General features: G+C 43.2%; 1 long non-coding RNA gene across 4 annotated transcripts in view; it reads right to left on the bottom strand.

The window, feature by feature from the left end:
- LOC109551557 (uncharacterized) overlaps positions 1-21,533 on the bottom strand; it is a 628,536-nt gene that overhangs the window by 360,947 nt on the left and 246,056 nt on the right. For all 4 annotated transcript variants that reach the window (XR_012334345.1, XR_012334347.1, XR_012334348.1 and 1 more), the window contains one exon: positions 17,952-18,056. This is a non-coding gene — a long non-coding RNA (uncharacterized lncRNA). The remainder of the gene's footprint in view (positions 1-17,951; positions 18,057-21,533) is intronic.

The raw sequence follows: 21,533 nt of genomic DNA on the forward strand, positions 1-21,533 counted from the left end.
GTACCACAACGAAGAGTAGCACCCTGCTTGCCGCACCTAGAGAAAGGTCCGCGTGCAGCAACGAAGACCCAATGCAGCCAAAAATAAATAAATTTATTTAAAAAAAAAACAAAAACAAAAAAAAACAATTACAGCGCAGGGATCAGGCAGCATCCCAGCTCCTCCACCAGACTGCCTACACCAACAAGCTGGGTGGGGCTTTCCTAGATGCACCTCTTTCTTGAGAACGAGGGGACAGTCTACAAGAAGGCTCTTGATAGTAGAAAGGATTCCTTTGAAAAAGGACATCTTTTATTTCCACATCTGTTTCTTCTCACAGTACGGTCTGCAGTCACATCAGGTCTTACAACATATTCTGAAAAATAATTTGGCACTTTCCTCCTGTAAGTCTGAATACATAGAGAGAAAAGGGCTTATTTTTACTACCTCTTTCAGCATGGACATGGATGGAGGGAACACTCCCCAGCTGCCTCTATATAAGAATCTGTTATAAACAGAAAGGGGGTGAATGACTTTTGATGGGAAAAAAAAGGACACCGCTCCCAAAGAAAAGGGTGTTAATTGAGTGTTTTCAAAAACTGCAAATCCCTGTCTCTGCTTAAAGCAAATGAGGCATCAATGCTGCAAAGACCACACTGGGCCTGTGGCACAGAATGTCTCCAAGTGGAAGGAGAGTGAATGGCCCCTTCACGTGGCTATGGAATCTTCTGAAATGGTCAGGTTTGGTCTTCAAGTTCAAGCTACTGGGACATGGAATGAAGCAATGGTGGACACTCAGTCACAAACAACTTAAAACTTTTACATGAATCCCCAAAAAAGGAAGAAAAAAGCAAAGAGACCTTTTTTTTTAGCTGCTAAAAAAATGACCTGTCCTTGCTCCTGGCCTTCCTCTCCTCACATTAGCCAGCATCAGTGGGGTGAGCTCCCTGAATGGAGAGGTAATCAAGCTGAAGGTGTGCTGCCATGGAGCTCAAGTCACTGAAGGAGCCATACAACCTCCATCACCACATCCTGTACTCCCTGGCTTATCCCCAGCAGCAGACCTCCCCTCCTTCCCTCTCCTCCTTGCCTCCAAAGCTCAAAGGTAAGGGAAGTAACATCTGCTACAAGCACAGCCCAGTTTTTTGTTTCCAAATATAGTGCTAAAGAGAAACTTAAAATGAAATCATGTGCAACGAAATGGCCCTTGTGAAGGAAACACCAGTCCCATACAATGAATGCTTTGTACCACCTGCTAATGGGGAAGGGGAAGATACAAAAGCGACAGAGGGATTGCTTAAATGGACAGGTAAGTTTCCCAGACAGTGTCAAGGAAAATACCTTGATGAAATTAGAAAGTTAAATTCTGAAACTCGAAATGATATGAAAATTTTAAATCCTTATCACATTACATCATAATTAGATATAACATCTAAGTATTAAGTTAATATAATTTAAAAAGCTTCATTTTTAAAATGTTTAAGTGCATTTTGTTTATTTCTTTGGGGTTTTGGTTAACTGGAACGCTCCAATATGCTGTCTGGCTCAAAAGTAAAGGCCACTGCATCTTTGTAGGACAGTAGAGCCCTCAAGCTAGATTTCTCAAGAAGTAGTTCAGCCTCCCCCTCCATTCGGCTCACATGACTATCACCCTTCCCAGGGATGCTGCCCCACCAGGAAGGGGATTCTACAAGGCCCCGAGTTTCCTGAGGCTGGACCTGACCAAGCAGGAGCAAGCTGGGCACCGAGAACTCCCTGGTCTACCAGGGCGACGTGGGCTGAATGTTTGTGTCCCTAAAGCTCATCCGTTGAAGCCCTAACCCCCAGAGTGATGGTATCTGGAGGTGGGGCATTTGGGAGGGAATGAGGTTTAGACGAGGTCATGAGAGCGGGACCCTCATGATGGGATTAGTGGTTTTATAAGAAAAGGAAGACAGATTCCTTCTCCCTCCCTCCCTTTCTCTCTCTCTCTCTCTCTCTCTCTCTCTCTCTGCCCTCACCCCTTGGTCAACAAGAAAAGGCCACGTGAGGACACAGTTAGAAGGTGCCTGTCTACAAAGTCACCAGAACCCAGTCCTGCCAACATCTTGACCCCGGACTTTCAGCCTCCAGAACCATGAGAAATAAACATCTGTTGTTTAAGGCCCCCAGTCTGTGGTACTGTTGCAGCACCCCAAGCTAAGACACATCTAGCTCTGTCCCTCCCCCTACAGTCAGCCAGCTTCTCCAGAGGTCACCCCTAAAAGTAATCCCCGCCTTAATCACGCCCAACTGATCTTTACTTCCTTCCTTCTAAAGATCACGGGATTAAGCTTCTGACTTCTGGGAGGGAAATACAAAAACAGAAAGAGAGAGAGAGAGAGAGAGAGAGAGAGAGAGAGAGAGAGAGAGAGAGAGAGAGAGAGTGTGTGTGTGTGTGTGTGTACACTAGGCAGAGAACACCCTCTCTTTCAAAGACCAATTAGAAAAATATAACAGCCACAGATGTGCTGCCATGAACATCATTCCGGAGAGAGGTGCACTCCCAGCCGCTCTCCAACTGCGCTTGGACTCCTCTTGAGTCATCTTTCTAACATGTGTGCTGTCTGGTTCTTATAAATATCCTCTTGAGGAGGGTGAAAAGGTCATCCTGATTCACATCGACAAAGCCAAGAGGGCATTTGGCTGAGCTTGTCTCCATCAATGATCTACTTTTGAAACCTCCCAGCCACAACAAGCCTCTTTGTTATTGAAGTGAGATGTTTTTGAAACATGGAGCCACAAAAAATATACAAAGTCTGGGTACATCCAGACACACAAAATTCTTGCACTTGACAATGCAGTTACATTTCAATGAAGTTAGCGTGGTGAGAGCTGGCAGGGCAGAGAGCAGACGGATGGAGTCCAAGTTGAGATGTAATTTTCACGCTACGTTCCCCCTACTTGTCCCTAAATAGGGCCCATTTCCACACACCTGGAGATTGTAGCTCTAGACTACACTAGGTATTAAGCCTTGGTTTTCTCAAGCTTTCCCAAGGTCGAAAGCATCATGACAGATGCTATTACAATGAAACCACAGTTACCATGGCCCCCACATGCTGCAGTAGAACATCGAGGTATAAGGAGGAGAAGGTGTGGTCCAGAGAAGGAAGCTGAGAGAAGAGAATGTTGGACAAGAGAGAAGTGCTGAGGAATGTGGGGTGTGTGTAGGCCCCAGTCCTCCAGGGAAAGAAAGGAGAAGGCTTGCTGGGTAGATGGGGAGACTGGGGGAAGATTAAAAATAACCCTAAGTGGACTGGGCCATCAGAAGTTTCTGGAATGTACACAGGAGGGGGTGAGGGAGAAGATGTAATTCCACAGACATGGGAACATTTGCTGCATCTTCTAGATGATCCTGTCGCTGGACATGAGGCCCCACAGGCTATGTCCTTAAGAGGGACAGTCAGGATGGTTTTATCGGGTCAGATCTACTGGGAATTACTAACATCTTGTGTGACAAAAAAGTAAAAGTAGGGCATGAACTCCAGGGCAGGGACCATGCCCCGCTTGTCCTGTGTCTACAGCACCGTGTCCAGCATTCACAAGCCTTCAGCTCTTGGATGCTCTCAATTCTCTCTTCTCTGTGGCCCTGCAACTCCCCATCTCCCTGTTCTCTCCTCTATATTCTGATTTTTTTTAGTATGCAAGAATGGCCTTGTTTCTGCCTGCAAGATAACCTGAGTGCTCTCCAGACCCACTTCTCTCTGCCTCCAAAGATGACTGTGATGGTGGTCATTGATCCCCAGATACTTCCTGACTTACTGGTGGTTAGCCCGAGTGCTTCCTGGTGGTGAACCCTGAACCATCACCCAACTCTGATGGTTGCTCTTTAAGGAATTCCTCACTGGCAGGTCAGGGAAACCTTTCTTTAACCTTAGATGTGGAATGCTGATGGATATAATCACGCTTGATAGCTCTGGGCACAATTTCCTCCTTGGTCCATATGGGGCCCTTCTCTTGTCTGACTGTCTTTCTGATTCTGTTTTATCTATCTTCTTTGTCTCCATTTATTACCCCATTAACTCCTCCCCACAGGCGATTATTCTAATGTGTTTAACATCCATCTTTTTGTCCGTATCCCCTCTTGCACAGTGTTTATCGCTCTTCGGTATAGGTATACTTTTAACCTACACAAATGGTTCGTACTGCACTTTTTATCCGTTTCTTACTTTTTTCAACCAGCATTATGTTTTGTTTTAAACTTAAAAATTTTTGCAATTTTTATTGGTAAAAATGGTATCTCATTTTCCTCTTTAACATGTTTCTTTAGGAGTTCAGCTGAGCATCTTCTCATGCAGATCTTAGATTACATATTACATATTCTTAGTCAATTTTTCTATTGGGTTAATTTTTCCCTATTTATTCATTTATTTTTAATAGATCTTTATTGGAGTATAATTGCTTCACAATACCATGATAGTTTCTGTTGCACAACAAAGCAGCATTATGTTTTTAAGAGAATTTGTGTTTCTATTGTACATTGAGTCCATTGCTTCTAATCGCTGCATGGCACTTAGATGACGTTGATCTACCGTGTTTTACCTGGCAGTTCTCCTGGCGACTGACAGATAGTCTCTAACTCTCAGTTAACACAACAGTATGGTAACTTATTGATATGAACATCCTTACATACTTCCCTGTCCAGAGCAATGTGAAAATTTCTCTGGGATATACACCTAGCCATGGAATATCTGGGTTACAGTTTATGCAGATGTTTTATTTACCTAAGTAGTGCCAGATTACTCATGAAAATGGCTACAGGTCAGTCAAGACTCAATTGGAGGTGTATGAGAAATCCTAGATAACCCAAATCCCACTCTCCACCATTAGCTGACATCATCCATTTTTCTTCTAATGTTTTCCAGTTTAAGTTCATGAGAGCGAAATCTCATTGTCCTTATTTGCATTTCTCTGCTTATTAATATATATGAGCATTTCTTTATGTTTATTTCCTTTTAGGTTTTCTCCTTCCTAAAATGCCTGTTCATAAATTGTTTTTCTATTGGAGTTGATTTGCAGGCCTTCGTTCCATATTCTACATCCTGTCATTTTGAGACACTGCAAATACCTTCTTCCATTTGAGTCTGTGTCCATCTTTGAGTCCTCTGTTCTATTTGGCGTATATGTCTGTAAATACTATTTGTATTACTACAGCTTTGTTGAATGTTTTACTATCTGAATATATAAGTCCCCCATTTCAGTTTTGTATTTCTTTTTATTATTCCCTTACCTATTTGTGAATCTTTCTTCTTTTGTAAATTTATTGAGATCCTGAAAAATAATTCAGCTGGAATTTTGATTGACAGTGCATTGAAATTATATATTAATTTGAGAATTGCAAACTTTATAATATTAAATTGTTCATCCAAGAACATGATATTTATTGATATTATTTTCTTTGTCTTTTATTAGAGTTTTAAAGCTTTTCCCCATGGAGGTCTGATGTAATCTTGGTTAAACCAATTTCCAAATATTATGTTGTTTTTGTTACTATTGGAATGGCATCTTACTTTTGTAATATATTTTCTGGATGAGTTAAATGTGAAAAGACCAGGATAGCCATAGCAGGAAGTGAAACTGTAACTCTGTCTAACTTAATTATTCCTTCCCACTGAGAAGGGGAGACGGTCTTCCTGAACCTAGCCCCTGCAAGGAGAACACCCCATCTGAAAGCTCCACCTCTCACATTTCTCACTCTCTCTTCAATCCCCCTTGTTTTCCATAGTCCTCTTCAAGTCTCCCAACATGGAGCACTCACTTCTTTTCTCTGTAAAGTCCAGCCCTCTCAAACAGTGGAGGACTTCTACCCCTTGATTCACTCTTGCTTCTTGCAAATGCTCAACTGCAGCTGATACAAGCGGAGGTTGGGGGCATGAGCAGAGCAGGGGATGAGCTCCAGTTCTGTGAAGGAGAACAAAATTGGGTGTCCAGTTCCAGTTTAATATCTTAATCACCACCAGGAAGCACTCTGGCTAACCACCAGCTGGTTTCCTTAGTAATTGCAAAGAAGACCTTGCCAAGTCAACACTGGAGACATCAGAATGTTATTTCATGTGAAGAAAGGGCACTCCCATAGTAAATGTGACTTTGACCTTGCCCCTTTCAAAATAACGAGCTCTGGCATGATGGTACGATGGAGCATTTTCCTCTTTCCTGGGCCAACGTATATCGCAACAGCCATCTCAGCAGCTATAAATGGCTCTCTTCCCATCATCCTCAATGGACAGCACTAGCTCTGATTAAGTTTTCTGGTTTGCTGTGTTTTGATGCCCAAGAGCCCTCTCGTAGGTGGGGTGAATGTGAAGGAGCAGGGACAGTTTAACCTACCACAATGTCTCCTGACCCTAGCAACACTGTGGAAATGATGGGATCCAAAACTTCCGTTCTCTCTGCCATTCCAAGATCAACCTAGAAAAGACTACACCCTATAGATAAATTTCTACAGGCTTTGAGGGGGCAGTGGTGAGAATACAAAACATTCCAGGTCCCAAGATGAAGGTCATTCCAGGTCAAAATGAAGTTTAGTTGCAAGGGAATTTGATTGTTTACAGTTTTACCAAATTCCCCGTTACTTACATGTAAGCTGGGGTCGCTCTAAACCTGAAGAACATTCCCCTTGTTAAAGATATTAGCTCCATTCATTCCCACAGCTGTTCAGTGTTCCTGTGCCTTCAATCAGACCTTTCTCCGTCTTTTCCCCTCCTTTAATCAGAGACTCTCAACTGTCCACATTCAAACCACCCCTGGTTTGAGAACCACTGAATTAGAGACACAACTTCAAATTGTAAAGTTTACAGTGAATTTCAACAGGATTTAAAAAGCCAACCTTTTCAGGGCCCTTTATATGCCCTTGTTTTCACAAGAGAATTCACCACTTCCTGTCCTAATCACTGTGTACTACCCCCGGGGAAACACACCCATCATACCCAATTAGGCAAAGCCAGGAATCTCAAGGAATCCAATTCTCTTCTCCTTCCTTCCTCTCTTGTGCTGAACTGTGGCTGAACACAGCACTTTGGTGCTTAATTATCCTCAGCCTCATGGCTTTCCTTAAATCTGCTCACACTTTACCTCTGCACTTAAGTTCAAAACCCAACGGTCAGCTCCACATGGAGGATGCACGCCTGGTAGATTTTTTCTGGTCTCTACTCACAGAGAGGTCCTGCCTCAGGAGTTCTCAATACATATCCAACTAACAGGATGACTCAATTTCTAAAACTTTCATGCAACCCTTCCACTTAAACCCAGTTTCTTGAGCGAGCCATTTCATTAACGGGCAGGGAAGAACCAGAGACAGAAGCCGTGTTTACATGTGTACTTTAAGTCAGTGCGTCCCTACGTTTCCTGTATCCCCTGAGTTTCACCTTTTCTCTTTGAATAGAGGATTCCTTTTACACATTTTACTGTCACATAAAGATTTACTCACACCCAAGTGTGAGGGGGAAACACACTCCAGCCTCCATAATGTGTGCCCAAGGAGCGATACTGTAGCCCCGAGGATTTTTAAGCCCCCTGATGAACAAACCATTCCACGTTCACACAGAGAGGTGCATTATGTCTTCAGCAGCCTGCAAGGGAGAGGCCCTGCTGAGCGGGATGGAGAAAGTGCCGCAATTAATTGGGAGAGTTGAATTGTTAACATTCTCTCCACCATGTTCCCAGCACAGGGCTCCTGATGGAACTACTGGAGAAAATAACCAAATAACGGGGAGGGGGTGTGGAAGAGAAAAATTTCTCATTAAAACCCCCATCAAGCCACTTTAGCACCTCTTTTTCCCACAAGGCATTGCTTGGAGGGCAGAACGCTACACCTGTTGCACACTATTATCGTAACAGGTCTCTGCTCTGTCCTAAAACCTGAAATTATTTGTTTTCCTTGGGAAATTTTTGTGTGGGGTGTGTGAGTTGAAAAGCTCATATGCTGGATCCTCAAAAGAGCATATGTTTGCACTATAGTATCTCAGACGATATGCATTTCTGTATATGGGCACACATATATTCATACCGAGACAGACAGATGTGTGTGCGTGTGTGTGTGTGTGTGTGTTTTATACAACAGAACCAGGACTCATAACACATACCAATTTCTGTCCATTTCTTGTTTTCTTTCTTTCTTCATGTTGGGATGAAAAAGAATTGGCTATTTCTTAAAAGTGGGCCTTAGGAAACCTCTCTTCATACAAAGATGGCTGTGATAGCAGACGCCTCACCTATTAGATTGTATGTGCCGTCCTCCTTTCTGGAACCGCCCTCCACCCTCCTGCCCTGGTCACAGGGAGCTCCCAATTGTCATGTCTGTTCAACATGGTCCCTTAGCCCCAGCCAAGCTGACTGGGACAAGAGTAAGAACCAGACCCATTCCAGACCAGTGAGAATCTCGAGTTATAGACCCTGGGACTCTGGAATAGGAATTAAGGGGTGGACGCCAAGGTGTGTCTGTGTTTTCCACCATGTGGACTGAGGTGATGATGAAATCATCCTGCTGAAAGGAGGAGGAAAATAAAAGAAGCATACACAAAGAAATGGAAAAGGAAGATGCAGGGAGATGGCTGCCTGGGTGCCCAGTGGCCCAGAGCATCCTGCCTCTGGGGCCAGCCTGTCAAGGTGATTTCTGAACTCATGGAGCTAAAATCCTTTCACTGACGTTCAGGGCCAGGGAAGAAAGGTCAGGAGAGAAAACCCCGCTGAGGACCCTAAGAAGGGAATCTTCCTGGGAGAAACTCTCCTTTGCTTCCTCTATTATTCCTACCTCCTCTAACAGTGAACTTCTGGCAACAAAACATATCATCAAACACATCTTACTCCGGGTGAAAGTATCAGTGTCTTGTTGTCATGATGAAATTTAACCCATATCAGAGTAACTACTCAGAAACTCCATGTGCTATATACTTAAACGCTTTTACTGAGAAACCTACAAATATAAAGCGTAGGAGGAAAGGCCAACTTTTTTGTGAACATACCCAAGATATTCCTAAATATTGATGTTTACAAAAGTGAGGTCATTTGAGTGACACTGAAAGGACTGGCTGACCCCCAAATGATCACCCACCCTTTCTAACTGCCATGCTGCTACCTGCAAATTCCATCATTACCATCATTCCTCTATATTACAATCAGTCCTCTGTTTCCAGAAATTTCCGCTTAAGGTGTAACTATCATGTGGAAGGTTTTACACACTAAACCAGTGACATAGTAGTATGGATTTACTCTTCAAATTAGCTGCTTGATCTTTTAAAAGCTTGAGGATCTGGGCTGTCAGATGGTAATCTTTAATGGGTGAGAAAGCAGATTCCCCTCATGTTAGAGAGAATTACAGAGTCTCCACCATATGTCTGAGATTCTCCTGGTGATACATAATGAACGTGACCTGTTCCTTCCTTAAGAAACCAGAGCAGGCAGACACAGAACAAGTACAAGACATCGCTATATATACAAGTGACGTGCATACTTGACACAGTAAAAGCACCTGGGATGGGATGGGGGAAGTATGGAGTTTCATACATAAGACATAGGTTGGGCTGAGTCTTGAGTACAGGTAGAAGTCCATCAGGACACCAGCCTGTGCACACAGGTGGCATATGCTAAGGAGACCTTCAGCATGAACTTGATGTGGCTTTCCATCAAATAGAAGTGAGGAGAGGCTGGAAGGAGTGGATGAGATTGAGATTACTGGGGCTGTATCATAAAGGCCCTTAACGTATACAAGGGAATTCTGATTTTTTCATCAATATACACACCTCTGGAATCTTTGCTAACTCAATACGCTAGCTGCCAGCCAAGGTGAAATTAGCGGAGCTAACTGGAACCATCAAGAGGGCTGTTTCTGAATTCTCACAAGGAATGCAAACGGTGCTCAAAGGAAAGCCAGTTGCTCTTTCTCTCAGCCCTTCCGAGTCCTGGGCCCCAAGCCCCAAGGTCACAAGTACTTTCTCATGAATTTTTCTTTCTCTCTTGTTTTGGTTATTATAGGGGTTATTACAAATACATATGGCTTCCTATTTACAACACTTATAGCCCTATTTCCAAAATGACTGACGTTTAGGTAATTTTATGGTTAATACTTAAGGGTTTTTCTGTATTAAAGCTCAACTGAGTACCTCATTGAGGCGTGCTGAGGCCCACATCTGTGTGATGCTATCCATGGCTATATCTGCAAACATAGCAAAGTTCATGTTAGGGTGAAAAGCTACTCACTTTTGCTCATAATCAAAGGATCATTTAGGGCTATTCAAAACCAATCTTTGCAGTACATTTTGGAGAAGAAAAAATGATTTTTTTTAAAAAAGGATACCATGGACAAAGCTAACAAGCAACAAATTGAAAGCAGATATTTGCAATGTCAAAACCAACAAGGGACTACAATCTAGAATACATATAAGTAACTCGGGACTTCCCTGGCGGCACAGTGGTTGGGAGCCCGCCTGCCAATGCAGGGGACACGGGTTCGAGCCCTGGTCCAGGAAGATCCCACATGCCTAGAGCAACTAGGCCCGTGCGCCACAACTACTGAGGCCCCTGCTCCTGGAGCCCATGCTCCACAACAGAAGAAGCCACCGCAACGAGAAGCCCGCGCACCACAACGAAGAGTAGCCCCCGCTCGCCGCAACTAGCGAAAAGCCCGCGCACAGCAACAGACACCCAATGCAGCCAAAAATAAATAAATAGATTTATAGAATATATGTAAGTAACTCCTGCCAACCCACAAAATCCAGGCAGCCATTCTAGAGAAAATCTAGCAGTACTCAGACAATGTAAGGACATACACATTCTGTGACACAGCAAACCAGCCTCTGAGTCTTAGGGCACATATGCCACGAATTCTTGCTAGTCAATAAGGGGACGTGTTTGAGGATGTTCACCTGTGTCTGTGGTGGGGGAGTGGAGGCAGTCACTGTGGGAACAGATGAGTGAAACAGGGAAGAGGCGCAGAGCAACGAGGATGCCTGTTAACGTGCCAAACAGAACGAGCAAGAAGCAGAGTGAGGTTTCCTATGCGCCATTTACGTAAACGCAGAACATGTGTTCACAAAACAGAAATCCATGTTCTACAAGAGTACAAGCAAATAAAGTAAATACATACAAACACATTAAACCGACGGCCTATGGAGAGGACAAAAGTGGGGGTGGGGAACGGGAAAAAGGAAAGCATGCCATCCATCAGGAGATGGGCCTTCTTGAACAGACCAAGGACCACAGTGTGCTGTGACCAGGACTCCGCACCTGAGGCGCAAAAACAAACAAAAAGGAGCAGGGATGCCACCGGGGCCTCAAGTCCTTGAAGAGAGCGTGCAGTGGGCTCCCTTCTGAATCCCCGACAACAGCCAGCCCCCATGTCTTATCTTTGGGCCACGTCTGCTAGTTGGACAATAGATATTTGACTGATAGATGCATAAACAAATGGGGGAATAAAAGGCATAAACAAATCTAATGGAGGGTGGCCAGGAGACATGGAGCCACTCTCCATAAATAAAGAATGATTGATGCTCTCTACATGCCAGGCACCATGCTAGACCCTGGGAATGAACTGAATGATGAGTGAGACAGGCCCTGTCCTCCTGCAGCTCTGCTGAGTCAGGGAAATGGATGAGTTAGTAGCAGTGATAACACTGTGTTGATGGCGACGATAAAGATCAGCACAGGGGACCCTGGGGTCAGTGAAGAGGGGCTCCTAACCCAACTGTGGAAGTTCAGGAAGACATCCCAGAAGAGACTGATGCCTGTACTGAGTCCCAAAAGATAAGTAAGAGTTATGCAAGCAAGGAGGAGGGAGGGAGGGGTGCATAAGAGGCAGTAAAAATCACATATGCAAGGAGGCCTGGGGTCAGAACAGGTATAATAACTGACACCTGTTTCAGAAGGGCCTGTCTTCCCAGCCGTAAGATATACCACAGCAGTTGCTTTAACAGATGAAGCTGCACAGCATTTATTAGTGTTCTCGAGGCATCTTTATCAAACAAAGAACTGATCCCTGGGTAAGGAAAGAAAAAGCCTTCAATTCTCTTTTCAGAGCAAGCAGATGTGCACACCCAAGTCGATTTTGCCCAGAGCTGTCCACCAGGAGACAAGCACTTATCACTGTCCTGTGAAATCATCTCAGCTGGACTTAAGAAAGAGAGAGAATTCCGAAGAGAAAGGCTTTCAACCTGCCAAGCTAGTTCACCTTTCTAGAGTTTTCCTTTCATCACATGATTATAATCCTTCGTTTATATATCGGCAAGGATGCTTACACCTGATACACTTGACACGTCTCACTCTGGAAATGTTACCATGTGTATGTAGGGCTTTGAGTTTGTACTGGCTTGATGAGCTAAAACTAAGAGGCATACAAATGCCAATGCTAGAAACATCTTCCAGGGGTTGAATGTGCATCAGCGTCCCCTGCAGGGCTTGTCAAAACAATGCAGATGCCTGGGTCCCACCCAGTGGGGCTGATTCAGTGGATCTCAGCTGGGGTTTGAGAATGTGCATATCTAACAAGTTCCCAGACAAGCTGATGCTGCTGGTCTGGGGACTGCATCTGAGAACCACTGAACTATTCTAATTTTACTGATGAAGAAACTGAAACTCAGAGAATGTAGGGGAAAGAAAACCTACACTTCTCCTCCTGTGTCTCTCCTTTACTCTCACACGACTACCACACGCACACCACTTCTGACACCAGATGTGTGGAGGTTTTTCCCATACCAAGCAACTCCACAACACCAGCTGGGTGTCCTACAACTTAATTCTGACACTCTCAACCTGGAGCTAGCGTCAGATCCCACAGGTTAAGGACTCAGTCCCACAAAACCGGTCCTCCCTACCCCACTTCAAATGCCAATAGCAATGTCACGGGAGCTTCTGACCCATCGGCTGTAAACCGGAGACTCCCACAATCCCCTCTTCAGGTTTGATTCATTGACTAGAGCAGCTCACAGAACTCAAGAGTCTACTTTACCAGTTTAGGATGAAAGGATATGATAAAGGGCATGAATGAACATCCAGATGAAAGAGACGCATAGAGCAAAGTATGCGGGAAGGGGCACAGAGCTTCCATCCCTCTCCCTGGGCATCACATACCACCCACCCCCTGTACCTCCACGTGTTCACCAAGCCAGAAGTTCTCTGAACCCCACACTTTGAGGATTTTTATGGAGGCTTCCTCATGTAGGTACCATCAATCATGAGCTCCATTTCCAGCTCCTCTCCCCTCTCTGGAGAATGGGGGAGTAGGGCTGAAAACGTGCAGCTTCTAATCAAGGCTTGGTCTTTCTGGTGACCAGCCCCTATCCGGGAGCCCACCAAGAGTCCTCCCATTAGAACAAAAGGTACTGTGAACACCCAGGAAATTCCAAGAGATTTAGGAACTCTGTGCCAGGAACCGGGGGCAGAGACTAATATATATATTTTCTATTATCTCACAGCAAGGGACATACATAAGATCACACAAATTTTTGGCGACCCAATCCAGGTCTTAAGAGAATATAGTAAATGGGAAGTAGAGCTACAAAGATTTTTGAATGAAGGCCATCTCGATTACTGGCTCACAGGCACATATGAGACATCTTATCTGGTTCTTACAACCCACACTCGACAGCACTTGGAAAAGATAAAAACGTGTTCCTGCAGATCCGCTCACAAGAGCCTGCCCCACCTGTCGGCCTTCAGTACCTACATGAGGATGGCTGCTTCAGCCTCCCACATCCCCTGAAACCCTCTGAGGCACAAAGGAATCACTGCCAGCCTCCCTCTCCCATTGTGCCCCTGCCATCGCGCAGGCGGCTTTCAGGGAGAATGACGGCCATGGCAGTTGGAGGACTTGCAATGCTTTAAACAAATGGGGGAAGGAGGGAGAACCATACAAAAGCAATTGCAGGCCTGTTGACCAGCGAAGGCTTAATGGGCTTAGAGAGAAAGAGCAGGAAGTCTGTGCTTTCACTCTCACTTGTCAGCATCGTGCTGAAGAGTCTAGATGGATAAAGATTCTGGTTTGTCACCCTTGTTTTGTTGTCCATGCACCCTGATTCTTTTTATGGGGAATTTGACGGGAGAGGAAAAGTAAGTCATCAGTGGGGGCCCTTGCCATCAGCAATGTCAGTTATTGAGTTGGAAGCGCATTGTTTAGGCATTAGGAGTTCAGAGGGCAAGTCTCTTTGACTGTTTATTACAACTCTGGCCCAGAATGCTCTGGATATCTAAAACTATTAACTGAGATTTCATAACCAAATTATTTCTAATGGACCTCATAATGATCTATGATTACAAAGATGGAAACAACTTGCTTTGCAAGAAGCATGATTTTGAATTCCACCTACAACAGTAGTCCTGTCTCACGAGTAGTTCTGTTCAATGAGATGTCACAAGAAAATGATACCAGCCGGGGCTGCTAAAGAACTGCTGTTACTTTAAAGCTACGAGTTCTAAATTTGCTTTAGGTTTTCTTTCAAAGCTGCTCAGATACGAAATTTTTCTCCAGAGGTTTTTGGTTACAATATGACTTAAGAGGAGGATTTAAGTATTTCATTCCAAGGAATCCTAGTTTTAGGTGACTAGCTGGTAACTAAGTAAGCCATGTAACAATACACACTTCATTTTACCGTAGAGCGGTATTTTGTGAAATATCCGTGGACTACTATTTAGGCCAATTTGCAGCCCAATTTTGAGAGCTGATATTTGGTGGATAATCATGGAGGTCTGACCACTAGCCTGAGCTACAGCTCACCTGATCTCCTATGGCCGCTGCTGAAAAGGGTGAAGGAATCAGGACCAATTTGCTCAATGCACGAAGGTCTTACGTGTTAGAAGCTAGGGCTTCCAAGGTTCACTCCAGAAGGTCAAATTCTCTTTACTGCGCCTTTATTTGATTTTAATAGCCTAGTTCAGAATTTTGAGCAGTGGAGGCTCCCGGAACAGCAGCAGGCACCACGATGACCCACTGCCTCGTACTGTGCTATAGAGAGGGTTAAAACCCCCCTCCAAAGTTAAATCCATTCCTGTGGTTTACATCCTTCACCCTGCCCTCCCTGACCACAACAGAGTACACACAGGCAGAACTCTAATGTGATTTTAGGTTTTCAAGGGTCAACACCTGACCACCCAAGACTTGTGTAAAAATGCCCCGTTATAAAATTCTTTACACATTTGTTTTGAAATTGTGGGAATGGCTGATTTACTCCCAAAGAACGTTTGGAGATTCTCAGAGCTATGCAAGGATCCATAATTATCAACAATTGCTAAGACAGCTTAACCCTTATGTAAAATACGATGCATACAAATGGGTTTATCTGGAACCAGTTCACACTGTTGAACTTGAGTCTGGTACGGGTTTATCCCCAGGCGGTGCTCAATAACAGACAGTAGCAAACACCTTGGCTATAATATTTCTTCCTATTTGGTTGGTTTGTTTTTATATCTTTGCATGTTTAAATAGGCAACGGGAGTGCTAATTAAAATGCAATCATGCAGATAAATTATACCACGTTTCTAAAAGGTAAAATGAAAATCCTTTTGATTTCAAAATACTTGTGATATTCAAGGCAAAAACACAGTGTGATACTGAATACAGAGAAACCTTTCATGATGAGTGCATGTTTAAAACCAAACTTCTTTTTTGTTTTGGGGGTTCTTTTTAGATGTAACAAATTAATTATGAGTAATTTCTTATGGGAGTCAAGACTCAGGGTTTCTAATGCAAATGTTCAAGCTGTAGGTCACTCTGAACAATTTGTACTGTCTGTCTTCTGCCTGTAAAATGGGAAATGTAATGTGTATTTCAAAGCCTACTTTGGTCTAGGAGCAAGGGCAATCCCTAAACCAGTGATCAAGGCTCCCCCAGTGGATTTTCTGTTCCATCTACAGCTTGCCAGCTTTCAGGGGAACCTCACTGCAAGAACCAAAGATAAAAACAATATGCTGATATCCAGCAAACTATTTCATCTCTCTAAGCCTCAGTCTCCTCTCCTGCAAAATGGGCCACAGGAAGGCACTGCTAACTGCTTTTGAGATTAGAGACTGATTTGAGAATCTGATGAAAGCCATTCGCACTGTTCCCAAAACAGCAGGTGTACACATCCCCACAAAACCGTACCCATGCATCCAATGATCCTCTGATGCCTGTCCCTAGACCTCCAGTGAAAAACTCCAGGTCTTTACAGTGTTGAGATTCCACATTCTTCTTCCAAGACCTGTTCTGGGCTCTAACCTGCTCCTTTACTTACTGTTCTCTGCAAAATTAATCTTTCCCCCCAAAAAAATCATATAAAAATTCATCTTTGTTTCAGTATGAGGGTATTTTGCCCTGTATACCATTCACAGTCCTGGATATAACTAGAAACCATGTAAGCAATACAACTAGTTGAGTCTAACTGAAAGCGTCAGATAGCCTGGGAGTTCTTATGCACCCACTCTCTCCTTTTGGAAGGCATGTATTGATACTTTATCCTGGGCCTTCCCTTCAAGGTCACGGTTTCACCGGCAGATTCCCACCGCGGTACATTTGCAGTCCCAGGCTCAGACCTGCTCAGACCCGCTCTCAGCCTGCTCTGGTGCTGCCTGCATGCTGGGTTCTCACGGTTCCAAAGCACACCCTGAATTGTCCTCTCCTCTTTCCAAGTCTGTTCTAGGACAGCATTTCCCCTGGAAAGTATCAGAGAACAATGTGTTCTGTGGCCAAAGGAATCTGGGAAATTCTGCATCTTGGACACTCCCAAAGCATTTTCTCATGTTAAAGGCACTGAGAAGTCTTCATAAAGATACCAACTTAATTTTGTTGACCCAATATTTTTAAAACTTATGTGACCATAGAATAATTTTTTTCCTATGACATTATTGGAAAATAACACTTAGAGAAGCTCAAAGAGCTGGTTTCTACCACAACCTCAGTCAATGGACTCTCAGTAAGCTTAACCTAGATTCTGTTTACCGGCTTCATTGGTCATTCCTTTCAGCTAAACATCTTTGGTCTTTCCCAACTTTGCTTGCTGGTGTTGTCAGGCCACCTGGGTCTATTCTCTTCCACCAGCAGTTCATAGCCACCCCCCTTTTTGAAACTCACAATGCACATTTGCATATAAAAAGACAGACATCATCCTGTCCAGGAAATGGCTCTCCTTGTCTCTTCTTCAATAGAGACAATGTTTAAATAGAGTCTTAGCAATTTGGAGCTGAGTGGGCTTTAGAGATCCCCCAATCATTCTTCTAACTTTATAAATAAGAGAACAGACCTGAGAGGTTAATTGACTTGAGAGAGATAAGACAGGAGCCTAGATTTTCCGATCCCCAGTCCAGTGGCCCTAGGAAGTGGCTTAAGCTTCCCAGAGGCACATGAGATGGATTCACACCAGAGAGTAAATTTACTAATTTACAATGAGGAGTGACATATGTCTGGCACAAGACCAGTTATCTAGAGAGAGAGAGATCTACCCAATGAGTAAATTATAGTTGGATGCTTCCTAGATAAGCGTGGGCTTAGAGAATGAAGAGTTAGACTTTTTCTAGGAAATGATGTACTGGAGAGAATACTGGACTGGGAGTTAGGAGGCTGATTCTAATTCTAATTCTCCCACTACGAGATCTTAATGTCACTGGGCTTCAGTTTCATCATTCAATAAATGGTAGGAGATTAGACAATTATCTTTACATCCCGTCTAGCTCCACACTTTAAGATTCTGTGAGTCTAAGTTCTTTCCTTTCAGTTACTCTGCCTTTATATTTTCAGCATCCCTTTTTATATGTTAATACACAAACCCCTAGCCCTTGGTCTGAGTGTCTTTCAATTCACAATCATTCCGTTTGGGGAGTGGGTCCTTTTTGTCCTATCATGGGCATTAGATAAATCATCTCAAGATTCTCGAATAAAGGGCTCTTTGAACAAACAAACAAACCAGGTATCCACAGCAGCTGGCGGACCTAGAATAAATATTAACATCCCCCTCTCTTCCTGGAACCCCTGTATTAATGTAGTTCCCCACACTCACCAATATCCATCCATTCTCTTTCTACTGCAAGACCTAGAGCTCCCAGGGAAGGCAAAGCCACATTGTGAAGTCTAGACGCCTCCGTCTGGTAGTCTCAGCAGCTTCCTGCAACACCAAATCAGTGTCATTAGCTACAGATGATTATGGCAGGGTCCCCTAATTCAAGTCTGTGATAGTGCCTTTAAATCACAACAACTACTAAATTGCTTCACTTATTTAAAGAATGTCCACTGCCCCTGGGGCCTCTGGGCATGGGCACAAAACACTGCTATCAGGAGTTGTCCACGGCGAATCTCAGCAATCAACTAGCTGCTCATCATCACACTTTTACCAGCAACACCAAGTACATCAACAAGGATGAACTATAAGAAACATATGGGGCTTCCCTGGTGGCGCAGTGGTTGAGAGTCCGCCTGCCGATGCAGGGGACACGGGCTCGTGCCCCGGTCCGGGAAGATCCCACATGCCGCGGAGAGGCTGGGCCCGTGAGCCATGGCCGCTGAGCCTGCGCGTCCGGAGCCTGTGCTCCGCAACGGGAGAGGCCACAGCAGTGAGAGGCCCGCGTACCGCAAAAAAAAAAAAAAAAAAAGAAAAGAAACATATGATTCTTGTTCACACTTACATAAAATAATGACAGTGCTGTTAGTAATTAGTTACCAGATCCTCGATTGCTTTGTTCTTAGGCATTAGTAATATGCCACTTGAAGTTTTACACCAAATTAACATTACCCACATTCAACTGCTTCCAACCCCTTGAAAATGTGTAATCCTTCTTCATAAGCAAGACGACGTGCCTGAGAGTAAGATAAGCACTCTGCATTGGTTGCTCCCAGCCTCAAGAGTATGTGGTGTGTGACCCATTTTGGTACAGGACCATACTGTTCTGACACTTAGCAACTGTCCTTAGATATGAAAGATTATTTCACTATGTGAAACTAACTCACCTGTCTATGAAATAAGTTTTTTAACATGTAACTCTGTCAAACTACCAAGCCTAACAGATTAAAGTGAGGGAAAGCAAACTGAATACAACCAAGGCACTTACTCAACTAGGACTCATTTTGCTTCCACCGTCAGCTCGTACACAGAAACATAATGTCAGAGTTTCAGGGATCAGGTTTGTAATCAATGCTGCTAGGCCCCTTAAATTCAGTTTCTATTTTTTCTATTTGTAGAAAGTGAATGACATCTGTTGAGAGCTACACTTCCTATGACGATGAGTAAGGTGGCAACTATATGAACCACTTCCATTTTAAAGGGAAAAAAGTGCTTTTGGAAGAAAGAGGATTAGTGTTGACCAGACAGAATCCCAAAACCAGCACCCAAATTCTGTTCCAAAAACGTGGGCATCTACACTGTCAAGAGAAAAAACTGTCTCTCATTCCACTTGGAGTAACTACCCTCCCTTTGTCTTATAAATGACCCTGTAGACAGTGTTTATATATAATACCTAGAGATTTGTCTGTTTTCCACTGACACTATAAATCAAATGTTTTCAATTGACACTGGAACTAGAAAACTGGATCTAAATCTGCTAACTGGTTAACACAGCCTTATATGATCTGGAGTCTTGCGGCTTCATTTCCAAATCCATCTGAAACTCCCAGATCTTTGACTATCCATTTCCAATTGAAATATGAATGTGTCAGTTAGCTATCTGGCTGAGAGAGCACACGCTGAATCCAGAAACTCCAGATTTTGCCACAGGATTAAATATTTTATAAGCTATAAATGCAGATCCTAGAATTATATTTAATCTTTTTCTTTCCTGTATTTGAATTTAATCAAATGCAATGTTGTTCTCGTTGTTGATTAGTTAATGGTGCTGTCTTTCACGTACGGAAGTTCTGATTCATCAGCAGAAAAACATGCTCTTGAGTTTTTCAACTAGTAAAGAGAGATTCTGTTGTTATTACCCACCATTTCACCAAATTCCTCTTGCAACCATATGACTGGTTGGACAAGCCCTTCTGTTAAACTAGAAGAGAGGGTTTGGGTGTTTTTTTTTTCATTAAGTAACATGAAAGAAGTTTAAATTCATGATCTTTCATCCTTAATATCATGGTCTAATAAACAGAACTAACTATCCCAGATATTATAAGAATGTGATCCAACATTTATTGGGGAAATATTACCTTATGTATTTAGTTAATTAATATATTCTAGATTCTAATGTTTTCACTATGTTGCAAGCAGAAAAGAACTATAGGATTGGTAACAAATGTTTTGCTCCTGCAAGTAATTATTTCGCTTAAAACAAAATACTCAACTTTTTTTTCCCCTTCCACAATGTGGATTCTTCAATCCTTTTGGATAAAAGGCTTAGATGATCTGTTGTCTCTAGCCAGAGTGACTGCATATGTTCAATAATATATCAGTTTCATCAGCTGCCACAGAATAGGCACACATGACAATAAATCATTTTGGGAACTTCCTGAATCCCAGCCAAGTTGTAGACAATAAAAGATCCTGCTTGTAAAGGCAGCTATAAAAGTTAATTTCATACAGGTTCCCCAGCACGCATGCTACAGTTCAGTTCCAAACAGATGTGGTCTTGGAATAGCAATGGAAAATGGCATGAAGCATTTCTGCTAACTTTCCGTATCAGGAGATTCAAATATTTGGTGTTTTGTGTAACCTTCGGTCATTAACACATTGCAGCAGGTATGAAAAATGAATTCTTCAAGCTTTTCTAATGTTGTTTCCAGTCTGAACTATTCCTCCACATTGGAAAGATTATCCATCAAGCCAGACATGCAGAGACTGAGAAAATCCACCCAGAAAAATAACAAAGACAACAGCAGACATTTGGGGCTACTTTCGGAAAGAATCTCTTGAAACAAGAACTTTTATTTATGTCCTTATTTGCTTTTGCCTGTAGATGCCCTGGCAGATCGCTGCAGAGACAGCTAGCTACTCCACTCAGCCACGGAGTTAACACGAAGAAGAGACGTGAAGGAAAGGAAAAGGCTGAACTAGACAACGGACGCCCAATTACATGAACTGACTGAAAATGTCCCTTCTGTCAAACATCACACTTGGTCCTTGCTCTTAACTATGGCCACTGTGAACGCTTGCTTTCCCTACCCCTGCCGAGGACCACTGCTCAGCCTTGTTCATTCCTAAGGTTCCCCATGATACGAGACTAAAATCATGTTTCTCCCAGTTTCAAACAATAGTTCGAATGCTGGGAAGTTGCATGTTTGTCTGAATATTTATAATTTGATCCATTCTCTATTCAGGTCTCAGTAAGCAGAGCTCCCTATTAATAGTTCTCTGGAATTGTCTTGCAACAATAATGATCAATCCTTTGGTTTATCTTTTGCTGGAAAGGGGATTCTCAAAATGTCAAAAAGATACACCCTCTCTACAAAAGCCCTGCTGAGCTTGAGAGTATAGAGTACACCTGGAGTCAGAGAAATTGTAGAACAATTAAGTGCTGAGGGCTGAATGAGGGTGTCATTAACATATTAATCATACACCTGAAATTAATTAAGGCCGACCAAGGGATTAAGGTGCTCCAGGCCAAAAAGAAAAAGAAAAAAAATGGATTGACGATGTTATATAGCAGATAGTTATATA

This window comes from Tursiops truncatus, chromosome 10, assembly GCF_011762595.2.
Source record: "Tursiops truncatus isolate mTurTru1 chromosome 10, mTurTru1.mat.Y, whole genome shotgun sequence".
NCBI classification, from domain to species: Eukaryota; Metazoa; Chordata; class Mammalia; order Artiodactyla; family Delphinidae; genus Tursiops; species Tursiops truncatus.